This window comes from Pongo abelii, chromosome 7 (assembly GCF_028885655.2).
Source record: "Pongo abelii isolate AG06213 chromosome 7, NHGRI_mPonAbe1-v2.0_pri, whole genome shotgun sequence".
NCBI lineage: Eukaryota > Metazoa > Chordata > Mammalia > Primates > Hominidae > Pongo > Pongo abelii.
The window spans coordinates 125,946,703-125,959,451 of NC_071992.2; the positions used below are offsets into that span (position 1 = coordinate 125,946,703).

At 37.4% G+C, this 12,749-nt stretch overlaps 1 pseudogene; it reads right to left on the reverse strand.

The window, feature by feature from the left end:
- Nucleotides 1-11,479: 11,479 nt before the first annotated feature.
- On the reverse strand, nucleotides 11,480-11,582 carry LOC112134844 (U2 spliceosomal RNA; annotated as a pseudogene).
- Between the last annotated feature and the right edge of the window lie 1,167 nt (nucleotides 11,583-12,749).

Consider the following 12,749-nt stretch of genomic DNA (forward strand, 5'->3'; position numbering starts at 1 on the left):
GTAGAATTCTGGGAAACACTTTAATTGTGTTTACCACTTATTGTAAAGGATATTACAAAGAATACAGAGGAAAAATGAGATAGAAAAGATGTATAGGGCAAGGTATGTAGAAAGGGACACAGAACTTTCATGTCCTCTCAGGACATGCCTCCCTCTAGGAACCTCCAGGTATTTAGCTATCTGGAAACCCTCTAATGGAAGCTTCATTATGTAGTCATGATTGATTAAATCATTGCTCATTGGTGATCACTTCAACCTTCAGCTCCTCTCTCTTCCCTGGAGGTTGTGGATAGGGCTAAAAGATTCAATCCTGTAATCATGCCCTGGTATTTCCAGTGACCAGCTTTCATTTGGAAGCTATTCACAACTCATCAGTATACAAAAAGACACTTACCACTTTGGAGATTCCAAGAGCTTCAGGAGTGCCAGGAAATATCACCATTATATTCTCATGATCACAAGTAGCCTATTGGCTACAGCATGTAGGTGAATTTTTCTATAGGAGTTTGCATATCTTTCCACTAATTTTTCTATAATCTGATATTTTTTTCTTCAGGACCTTATTACTGGTTGATTTCCCATGTTATTTAAAAGGAAGGATAGTCCATATGTAAAGTCCATGGAACTGTTAAATTTGTAGTATTACAGGTTGTGATAGGTAAAGGTTTCCCAGATTCAGAGTCTGAGATGGCAAGTGACTTATTGAGGAAGTGACAGGGAACCAATTTTATCACAGAGTTTCTCCCATTTTAAAGAATTAGGGCTGAAATTTTGTACCCCTGCATCAAAAAGTCACTTTCTGTGGGTTTCCCATGGGGCAGGAGGTAAGAAGGCTCCCAGTGGTTGAGGAAAATTCTCTACAGAAAGTAACAGATGTGATTCATTAGCAGATGACGCAGCCACTGTAAGATGAGCAAAAGGGACCTGAGAGATCACTGTCAGGGAGGGAATATAATTTCTCCTCAACTCTCATAAGTTCATAGTTGAGGCAGATCCCAGTAACAAAAGACAGATTAACAAGAGAAAAACAGCAAGTTTATTAATGCATGTAGTGCACATCATACAGGAAAAACCTCAATGAATGGGAACTCAAGGCAGTGGCTTACAGCTCTGGCTTATGTAGCATCTTTAACAAAGAACAATACATTTGTGGAAAAATGACTGACCAAAGGAAAACAGTTTTACTCTTCCAAAGGTGGGAAATTGTGGGAAGAAATGAATAGAGTAAAACTTGTGTGTAGATTCCTCTGGTGCCATCTCTGAACTAATAAAAGTTGTCTTCAGTAAAGAATGTATATCTTGTCTTTAGGCAGAAAAGGGGGAGGATAGAGAGAATTCTTCCTCTCTTGGCTGCTTCCTAATTGGCTTTAGCTAATAAATTCTTCATTCCCTGGGGAGGCACATTCTGGTCTCCCAGGGCACTGACAGTGGTTTCTGCATGTGCCACTGCTCCAAGGGTCAACCACAAAGAAGAAGTGACCTATTTCTGGTCACTGGATTTTAAAAATAAAGTAGCCTCTCTGATTCTGAGTAAATGGGCATTCAATGTCACAAAGAACTATTAGGCTTGAAAAAAGTTATCTGACAAAACAAAAATCCTTAATAGCTGTGCTTCCCATGACACGCGTTAATTTTGTTTGGTAGAAAATAAGTACTAAGCACATACTATCTGTACTTAGAAGTGTTTATAAAAAATGTAACTTCTCAGAGGTAGAGGTAGTATAGTATGCTAATTATCCACCAGAGTTGCTTTTATGTTCAAATCCCCAACATCCTGAGCTGTAATGTAAGTTGTCAATCTAGAAAAGGAAACTAATTCAAAACTCATTAATAAGAAAAGCAACAGCTGTTATAAACAGTGCATCATATGTCTTTCAAGTATGATTTAAGCTGCTCCTGAGACTGAAAGGTATTGTGATTATAGGAAAGTTTAGTAACACATCCATTCAAAATTAAACTACAAATTTCAACGTAATTCAGTTTTGCAGTAATACATTAATGCTCAATGACCAACACTGTTCTGGGTTTGGTGGAGAACCAATGTAAAGAAAACCCTCAGTGGATCTTACAGACATCTACCATTATTAGAAAATTAATACAATAAATTACATTTTTATTTCAGAGAGCTTTTAAAAAAAAATATATATATATATACACACATATATCCTGAGTCGTAATGCACAATATTTGCTTACCTTACAGTTAAGCTATGGTTAACTCCTATAATTCAAAACATAATCATGATAAAATATATTCAGAGAAAAGAAAAATTATAGCTATAAAATACAGAAATTTCTTTTTAAAGGAGAGGTGTAGGCCTGTGTTTTAAGAGTCTAATGACCTAGAGTTCTGCTTAAAAATAAGGGTTTAGTTAAACAGAATTGGTTATCTATTTTTCACCAGGAATTTTAAATTTTTATAGACTGTAACAGAGTAGTGTATTAGTCTGTTTTCATGCCGCTGATAAAAACGTACTGGAGACTAGGTAATTTATACAGGAAAAAGGGTTTAAGTGAACTTACAGTTCCACATGGCTGGGGAGGCCTCACAATCATGGTGGAAAATGAAAGGGGGGTCTTACATCACAGTAGGCAAGACAGAGAATGAGAACCAAGCGAACAGGTTTCCCCTTATCAAGCCACCAGATCTCACGAGGCTTATTCACTACCAGGAGAACAGTATGGGAGAAACCGCCCGCATGATCCAATTATCTCCCACTGGGTCCCTCCCACAACACATGGGATTTATGGGAGTATAATTCAAGATGAGATTTGGGTGGGGACACAGAGCCAAACCATATCAAGTAGCATTGCAGATGTAGCGGTCATGAAAAGTCACTGCTCGGATCTCCAGCTGCAGAGAGCATAGTTAACTGATGGCTTCATCTACTGCCCCAGGGGTCTGACACTGTCTGTGCTAAGGCCATACTTCTTGCAAGCTACCCTCAGCTAATGACTGAGCACAGCGAAGGTAATAAGACAAGCCCATTATTGCTAGATGCTGGACTCCTCCTGTGTGTGTCTTTGGATCAAGGACCTGCCCCATCTTTTGGTTAGTTCAACCATTCTTAGAACTGTGCTGCTAGTATTGCTATTGTGATTCCTCCTACCCTGTCCTCTTTACTTCCCTCTCTCCTTACACAGGAGTCACTCCAAAGGTTCCCTCTACCTCTCCTGTTCTGTTTTCAAATACGATACATGCATAATCTCATATTGGTAGGTACTTCTCAGCAGACCTAAATAAACACAGTGGTTATGAGAGGGATCCAAGAAAGCAGGTGATAGGATGAGGATATGAGACTAACTTACTAAGCATCTAGTGGGCAAAGAAGATGCCATCCTCAGTGGATCATCCCTGCCACAAGTTGGTTGCTCAGTTGCCAAATATTTCACCAGTGGTAACTTGGGAAAGCATACCAAGAAGGGGAATGCCCTTGCAGGTGTGATGACTCAGGTATTTGAGAGATATGGAAGTGAGGGGAATGTTTACAAAAACAGCAGCATTGGCTTGTTAGTACCAAGTTGTATTGTCATCTTACAGAGGAATAATAAGAAACTGAGAGCTATTAAAAGCTAAGTGTGGGAACCAGAAAGCCTCTTTGGTAGCTTCTAATGAGTACCTTATCTTCTGAGTAGAAAAGCAGACACGACTGCACAGAAAAACAAAGGTTTGACGAGTCACAGAGCTCCAGAGGTGTTTGAATGTTCATCATTTCAGACAGGCCTGTTATGTTAAATTCAGGGTTCTGGATTGGAAACCCAGAATCCAGAAACAGAGAAAAGCCATTTGGGGTGAAACTCCTGCATAGGTTGGCTCTGCAGATCCTCTAGAAAAGTAGTTAACCTTTTGCTATAATGCTCTGCAGAGGCCTTATCCGTGTAAGATAACAGGTGTCTCACTCAGGAACTCTTCCTTGTTCCTCTTCTGGCTCCCAGGCTAATTAAGTTCAAATTCCAGCATATCCCATCTGCTGGGCCTGATAAGGGAAAGTTTATAATCTGAAGGCATTGTGAAACTTAGTTACAGTGTACTGGTAGGAGCCAGGGGAGTGTACCTGAGATTAAATTTTCAGGGTGCTTTATAAAAGAGCTAGAATGTAAAATAGGACAAATAATAATTTATTCACTTGGTGGCACTTCCTTTGGAAAAGGAATTTAAAACCCCGCCAGGAACCGTAGGGGATGAGATAAGTTTACTATTAAGATGGCTCCTTAGAAACTTAATAAAATTGAGAGCCAGTGCTGAGCCCCCAGTGTGACATGCTTCCTTAAGGAGACCAACAAGTCAGTTTGTGGCAATCAACTATATGATAGTTGATTCAATCAACTGCATTATAATATACATATAGTGTAACCATCTGTCCTGGAAGGGCCAGCAACTTGCCTTCACAGGGATAGATTACTATTCTGTATGTAATTTTTTCTTTACCACCCACAGAGCTCAGCCAGCACTACTATCGTGGGACTATGGGATGCCTGTTCACAGACATCAAATCCCACATCCCACACATGAAAATGTGGAGGATTAGTTTCATTGGAACCACTGATTAGATCACATACCATACCATGCAGGAAAGAGCTGTCATCACTGAATGCTGGGACATCCTGCCAAAGGCAAAGTTTCAGAATTAATGCTCTGAAATAATGAGGTGTCGTCGTTCAGGATCCACTGTATGTATCAAACCAGAGACCTCTATGCAGTGCATACAGTGCTGTGTCCCCAGTAAGAATACATGGGTTCAGAAACAAATGAGTTTAAGCAAAAATAGCCCTACATACCACCCTTCCCAATAACTCTGTGCTTCCTGTCCCACTACTCTACACTTGCAGGATTGGAGGTCTTGGTCCCTAAGGAGACTCACTCTTGACAGGGGGCACAGAAAATTTCCCATTGAACTATAAGTGTCATTTGCTGTCAGGGCACTGGAAACTTTTTATGTCCAGGAATCTGTAAGGAAGGAGTCACCATCATGGCAGAGGTTAACAACTCTGACCAGGAGGAGGATATAGGCCACTTTTATACAATGGGACAGGAAGAAATATTTGTGATACTCCTGTGATCTTTGGTTGCCTTCCATTACTACCTTGCCCTATTGAAATCATGAATGAACGAGAACAGCAATGCAATCTGAAAAAAGTATGATTATTGAGTCCTCACCCCCCTCAAAAAGGAGGTTTTGGGTCACAGCAGTTACCCAGACCTCTTGAGGTAATAGGTGAAGTTACAAGAAATTTAGAATGGAAAGTGGATACAGGTGAGGATGAGTACCAGCTGTGGCCCTGAAGCCAACTATAATGATGAGACCATAGTTCATCTCACTAACCTCCCTCTTTTAGGCTTCTCCTTGGGAAGAGAGTCCCACAAGAACTGTGGAGGCGCTATCTTCGAGAACTTCATGGAGTGGTAGATCTGTACTGCTCCAAGGTGGGCTTTGGTAGCTATGGAAATTTGCTGTTGAGATTTCCTGCTGCAGGGAGCATAGCAGCATGATGGCCCCTGGGCTGCTCCCTGAATCTACCACTGCATTTGTACCAACACTGTGCTTTCCACTGGCTGCTCCTGGTTAATGACTGGCATGGCAGGGAATCTAGGGCAGCCCCATTCTGGTGAGATGTGGGACAACTCATATGGGTGACATATGAAATATTAAGAATAATTCATAGATGTATAAATATATACATACATACAAATATATGATAGAAAAAAACTTAGTTTCTGTTCTTCCTTTAACAAGTTTTAAATATTCAAAAACCCCAGATATTTCACAATTAAAAATAGACAGAAGATGTAAACATGCAGTGATATAAATAACCAATAAATTAATGAAATATTTTATTCTCTCATAATTAAAGGAATTTAAAAAGAATCTCCCATGATTAAAGAAATAATAGAAACCACAAGATATATATAATTTTCTCACCTTCTAGATTTACCAAAATGGTTGAGTTTATCCAGCATCAGAGAGGATGTTGGGTAAGCTCATATTATGTTTTGGGGAGTACTGTTGAAAATGTTGGGAAGGATGATTTCTATTATTTATCAAAATTTTAGGTGTTGTTTCGTTTGATTCAACAATTCTGGCCAGTTGCTGACTCCTGGAATCCCAGTACTCTGGGAGGCCGAGGTGGGAGGATTGCTTGAGCCCAAGAGTTCAAGATCAGCTGGCAACATAGCGAGACACTTTCTGTACAAAAAAATTTAAAAAGTTTGCCGGGTGTGGTGGTGCCCTCTGGTAGCCCCAGCTCCTTGAGAGGCTAACGTGAGAGGATTGCTTGAACCCAGAAGGTTGAGTCTGCAGTTAGCTGTGATCATGCCACTGCACTTCAGCCTGGGTGAGAGAGAGACTGTCTCTCAAAAAATAAAATGAAATTAAATAAATAAACAATCCTATGGCTGAGAAGTTTTCCAAGTTTCTTAAGTACAAGGACATTGAAATACACCATTGTTTTTAATAGCATAAGCTTCGTGGTGTCTAATACTGATTGTTTTTTCTGTATCAAACACTGTTATAAGCACTTTACATGCATTAGCTGATTTGATCTCTTCAAAAATCTTATGAGGTGGGTAACTTATTACTCACATTTTACAGATGAAAAAAGTTAGGCACAGAGAGGTTAAGTTACTTGTCCAGGATCTACTTAGTGATGGAGATGGAATTGGGCCCAGTCTAGCTCTGCTGTCCATGCTCTTAACCACTGTACACATTACTTCTTGGTAAGTCGTGGCAGATTCACAATTGGTTAGTCACAATTCTGAATTTCAATTCCAATAACTGAAAATTGTTTTTATAACTCACTTGGTAGAAACTCTGACCTAACTGAACTCATATGACAGCAGAACATGAAATCAATTGACATGAAGCTATTTATAGTTATTATTCACCCCATTTAGCGATATATTAATTAATGATTCACTGCAGAAATATTAATGTGTTCAATTACAGAATGATGTCCCATACCATGCTGAGGATGTTCTATGATGTATGACATATAAACTCTCTATGGATGGACTAGACATATACTTAGGAGATAAAATTAACAGTGATGCAAAATTGGGTAAGGAGTGAGGGAGCGGGACACTCAAAGAGACTCAAGGGTTGATAACTTGCATTGAGCCATTCACTGAAATAGGAAACATTGCAATGGGATGGATTTGGAGAAAATGTTTTGAGTTCAGTTTGATTTCTCTCTGAGACATCAGCAGGTATATCAAGTAGGCAGTTAGATATATTGATGGGGAAGTCAAGGATAGCTCTCTGCTTGGAAACAACGTTCGTAATTCTGTAGTAGGATTTGTGAAATTCTGCTGAAATATCAAGTAAGACAGGGCTTGATTAAGCTACTTGTAGGGTATAGATAACATTAGTAAGAACTGTTTATGTGGATGTGACTGTAGAATCCTGGACCAGGAAGTGAGTGGTAGGGTGGAAATGAAGATAAAAAATACAGTTGATGCTTTTAATAAGTTTGGCTATTAAGGGTGGAGAGAAAAAAGTGGTAGTTGCAGGAGGCTGTGAGGCTAGAGTGAAGATTATTGAGACTTGAGCATACTTAAGCACACAAGAGCCCGGGCGTGGTGGCTCACAGGTGTAATCCCAGCACTTTCAGAGACCAAGGTGGGTGGATCACTTGAGGTCAGGAGTTCGAGGCCAACCATGGTGAATCTCGGTCTCTATTAAAAATACAAAAATTAGCTGGGCGTGGTGGCGGGCACTTGTAATCCAGCTACTCAGGAGGCTTAGGCAGGAGAATCACTTGAACCCGGGAGGTGGAGGTTGCAGTGAGCCAAGATCGCGCCACTAACCTCCAGCCTGGGTGACAGAATGAGACTCTGTCTCAAAGAAAAAAAAGAAAAAAGAACACAGGATGGCAAAGACATACTCAGCATGCAGGTTTTGAGTAAATGCAGTAGAGTAGGCTCTAGAATGCTGATGGAGGGATAGGCCTTAGGAGGAGGAAATGGTATTCACTTCTTTTAGGAAGGAAGGAAGATAGCGTGTGTAGATTCTTATGTACACAGGTCTCAATGTTTTAAATCAAGAAGATAAAAAGATTCCGTCAGATAGCCTCAAGTTAGTACCTCATCTTCTGGGCCATGAGTGTGGGGTACACTTGGAGGTTTCATGAGAGGAGAAAAATTTTGAAATAATTCTTGCCAATTGTGGCGGATCATCAAACAGATTAGCAGAATATTGCCATGCAAGTTTGAGAGTCTGTTGAAATAAGAGTTAATGGTTTAATTTGATAGCAAAGTGCAGCACTTTCTCCAGAAAGGCTTTCTCCCAGTAAGGCTATTAGGGTACAAGAGTATAAATACCTGCTATGGAGAGGGCTATGTCACACCAGAAGACCTAACTCCGTTTAATTAAGGAAAATTAGCTGCTAAATTCAAAAAAGTACAGTTGCTCATTTCTAAATAATCATTGTAGCCAAAATACTGAAATGAAAGTTATAGAATGGAGTTTAAACAGAGCTTGGGCTCGTGGGTCAAGCGGCCTTGGTTGGAATTCCAGCTCTGCATTTACTTAGCTGAATATCCTTGGACAAATTGGTTCCCCTTCCAGTGCCACCGCTGTCTCATCTGTAAATTGGGCTAATTAATGGAAAATAGAACAGTTCTTGCACGTAATAAGTGCTCAGAAGTGTGGCACCCTGCTCAGGGCTTCATAAAGAGTAAGTCAAGGAACCAACAAACCCGAGAGTCTGGCTTGAGTCTAGGTTCTTAAATATTATTCAGGGACTGTTCAGAAAGCCCAAATGTTAGCTGTAATTTTAAAAATTTAAGTATGACTTTTAAAAGTATGCTTTCATTTTTTTTGTTCATTCAAAATCAATAAAGAATAAATACCTTATAAAACATTCTCTTTCAAGACTGTCCTTGGGTGATACAATGGATTGACATTTTTATAACAATAGGCTACATCTAGATTTCACTCAACATGGTGGCATTTAGATGTCAATAAATGTGAGTGTTTGATACAGTCTTTATTAGCACAAAACTAAGTCTCTTAGGAAAATACAATCGTCATTTGAATGGATAAAATTGGTAGATAATAGAAAAATTTGTGTTTTGTATCTCTCAAGAAAAAGTGTTACCCAAATCGGTTTTTAGGCTTTGAAGCCAAATCTATAAAATAATCACATTTTCACAACAATTATACTGGGGTTTTTGGTTAGAAGGGTAACACAATGTATCAGTCCATATGTATATACCTAACTTCCTGTGGTGTGTCTTCAAAATAAGAAAAAGAAATTAATTGAAGAATTATGGAACAAAAAGCACAAATATTCTTTTACTCAAATTAGTAGGGTCAAGTCAAAAGTGAAAAAAATTAAAAGGGAAAATAAAAGTGAATACCACAGTAAACAGTAAATATACCAAAAAATCCTTCTAGAATACACTAAAGCTATCCAAAGAGATAAATGCCGTCTGGACATTTTTTTTGTTTGTTTGTTTTATAAGATAAAACAAAAGTTTAGGAAAGTTCAGAATTGGATCCCATTTAGTCAGATTTTAAAATTTCACCGATTTTAGGAACCATTTTCTGTTAAATCATATAAACACAAATAATAATACAGTTTACAATGAAATACTATTTTACATCTTTAAAAAATGAAGAATAAGTTTAAGTAGTGGAATCACACGCTAGTCTTCTGATTTCACTAAATCCTCTTTCCAATTCCCACAGCTTTGTCATCATTAATAACCTTCTCATTTTGGAAGCCTGAAGGGCTCATAATTTTTATTATAATTGCTTTCATATTTCTATTTTTATATTATTTTAGATTATGCCTCTTTCTTTTTTCCCTGAAATGTGGCTCCAAACGGATACTCTTTGGTCTTCTTTCAATTTTTCTGCACATTTCCTCTAATGATTGTTACAGCTTGAATTCCATCTGTGAAAATAAGTAATTCACAATCTAAGCTGTTGGAACTTTAAAATATTTTGAGCCTTAAGGGAATGTAATTATGAAACCTGAGTCACGTAAACAGGCAGCTATAACCTAGAAAGCTGTAACATTTGTTTTTCTGATTATATGTTAGCATTTTTACTTATATTGTTTTATAAAATATTGTAAATGACCGAGAGGTGCTGGGGAAGACTTCTTCCCTCCTACCTATTGGTCTTAATTACAAATTATCTTCTCTCTTTCCTCTCTCCCACAGAGACTTCATGAGTATCACATTGTTTAAGAGGGAATGTTAAATACACTCTTTTGAATTAGAAAGAAAAAGCAAGATGTATGAAAAAGAAGACAAACTGCAGCTAAATTGTTATAACTCATAAACTAGCCTTGTATAGAAAATGTTACAATCCTACAAAATTTCGTTGTTTTCTACCTATATAAGTGGACCTTAACTTTCAGCTTTGGAGTACTGATCCCATTCCTTTGGAGTCTGTTACCTGAATGGCTATTCTTAGCTTTACACTTGAATAAACTCTTTTAATCTGGATTTTGATCCTTTCAATTATTTCAGGTTGGCACTGGTAAACTTGCAAAACCTTCTTAACAGTCCTAATTGTTCACAGGAGTGATATTCTATCACATTTGCTCTATTACATAGACTATTCAAGGGACTCATATCCCATCACCTTTTCCATATTTTCATGGTTAGCTATAATTTTATGACGCACCTAGGTTCATAAGTGAGTCTATATTTTTCCTTTTTCTATCTCCTTTATCTGTTTTTGTAATTTATAAAATCAATAGAAATCAAAAAAATATTTTGGACTTAACCAAAAACATAGGATCTTTATGATGAAAGTGAATTTATAGAAAGATATTTCATGATCTTGGATGGATTACTTAGTATTATATAAATATACATTCTTAACAAATTATATATTACATACAAATAAATAAAAATATATAAATAAAAATATTACAAAGACAGTAATAAAAGCAGTGTGGATTAGTGCAAGAACAGAACAGATCAATGCAAAGTTTAGAGAACAACAGAGACAGACCTCTGTATAAAGGTAATTTGTGGAGATATACAAACATACCCAAGAATGACCCCTAAGTCAATGGGAAATAGATGTGTTGTAAAAAACAAAATAAGGCTGTCCAACTCTATGGAAAAATAATAAAACTTAATTCCTACTGAGTACAATGTGATCTCTATTTAAATTAAACCTCACTATGACAGGTAAAACAATAACCATTCATGAAAAAGTCTCCTCTCTAATAAAAATCTTAAATTTTCAAAGCATAACCCGTAAGGCAAAGAAATTTATGAATTTAATTCCATTCACATAAAACATTTCTTTCAAAAAGGGAAGAAGTTAATAGACAAATGGCAAAATGACAGAAGAGATTTGCAATCTTAGAGCCTACTAAGGTTTTAAGATTTCTTAGTCATTAAAATGTCTTATCTTTACAAAAAATTATTTAGTTTACCAAAGCTTTTAAAATGGAATTTTATTCTTTTACCATAAATGTATATTATTTTATCATTTTAAAATGATTATTGCAAGATAGGTTGTATGAATGTATAATACCAGTGGAGAAAATGAACATTGTGTATTAAACTGATAAGAAATACTATACTTGATCTTAGCCAAAAGGCTGAGATGGGATTAACATTGTGTTTTATAGAGTGTGGTTCAATAGCTATTCCCATTAGAACCTGGAGAATTGGTTAAAACATATTCCCAGTTCTACACCAGCCCTATTTAAATTCACTGTGATATTAGATAGTTTTCCCCCATGCTGTAGGAAGTGAGGTCTGTCCTTTCTCCTAGCTATGACAGTAGTGAGTAAGATTAGTTTCTTCCTAGGAGACTCTATAGGGATGTACAATTTCTTGCAAAGGTTGATCCTAAAATTTGTTCTCCAAAGATTTTTACCATTCTTTAGCTACTTGCAGTTACTTCCATAGTAGTTTAATTGTATTTTCTCTGTAGAGGAGGTACAGTTGATTTTATGGAACTGTGTTTCCTTTGGACAGGTTGAACTATTTAGTTTTCACATGAGTAGCTATATGTTTTAAAAATCCGTAATCTGACAAAATTGCTGTTTTTCTCATAGTATGCCCTATCCTAAATGATATTGCTGGTGGAAGGATGAGCAGAAAAGTAGGTACAGTATGACGAGAAAAATAAAAACATTTGGGGGAATAAAGATGGCCATTTTCCCACAATGATGCTTTAGACCTTGGCGGTTCTGAGTGCCTACTGCTTAAGAATAGGTATCTCTTGCCCATGTTCAAATTGGAAAATTTAAAGAGTTTTAGGATTAAAGAGAACAGCATTTTGTGTATTGTCATAATCCTGCTACCATCTTGTTAGCTACTTTGCTGATTACATGTTAGGGTGATCAATGTTGATTTTCAAGTGATTAGGGAAGATTAGGGGTATTCAAACTTTCTGTAAAGGGCCAGAAGATAAATAATTTAAATTTTGTGGGCCATATGCTCTCTGTCACAACCACTCAACTCTGCCATTGTAGTGTGAAAATAGCCATAGACAATACACAAACAATGGGCATGGCTTTGTTCCAATAAAACTTTATAAGAATGGACAGTAGATTTGGCCCAAAGCCATAGTTTCCACACCTCTGGTCCAGATATAAGCATGTTGGCTCATGTTTGGTTGTGGTATGTGTGTCAGGAGTGGTTATCCTTCCATAAAGATTAAGAGTCTGGCAATGAGCAGAGGGACTTCTGTTGGTAACAGAAAAATAAATGTCTTGGGATAGAGATTTATCCACACAAATAAAGTCAGGGTTAATTGAATGAAAATGTGT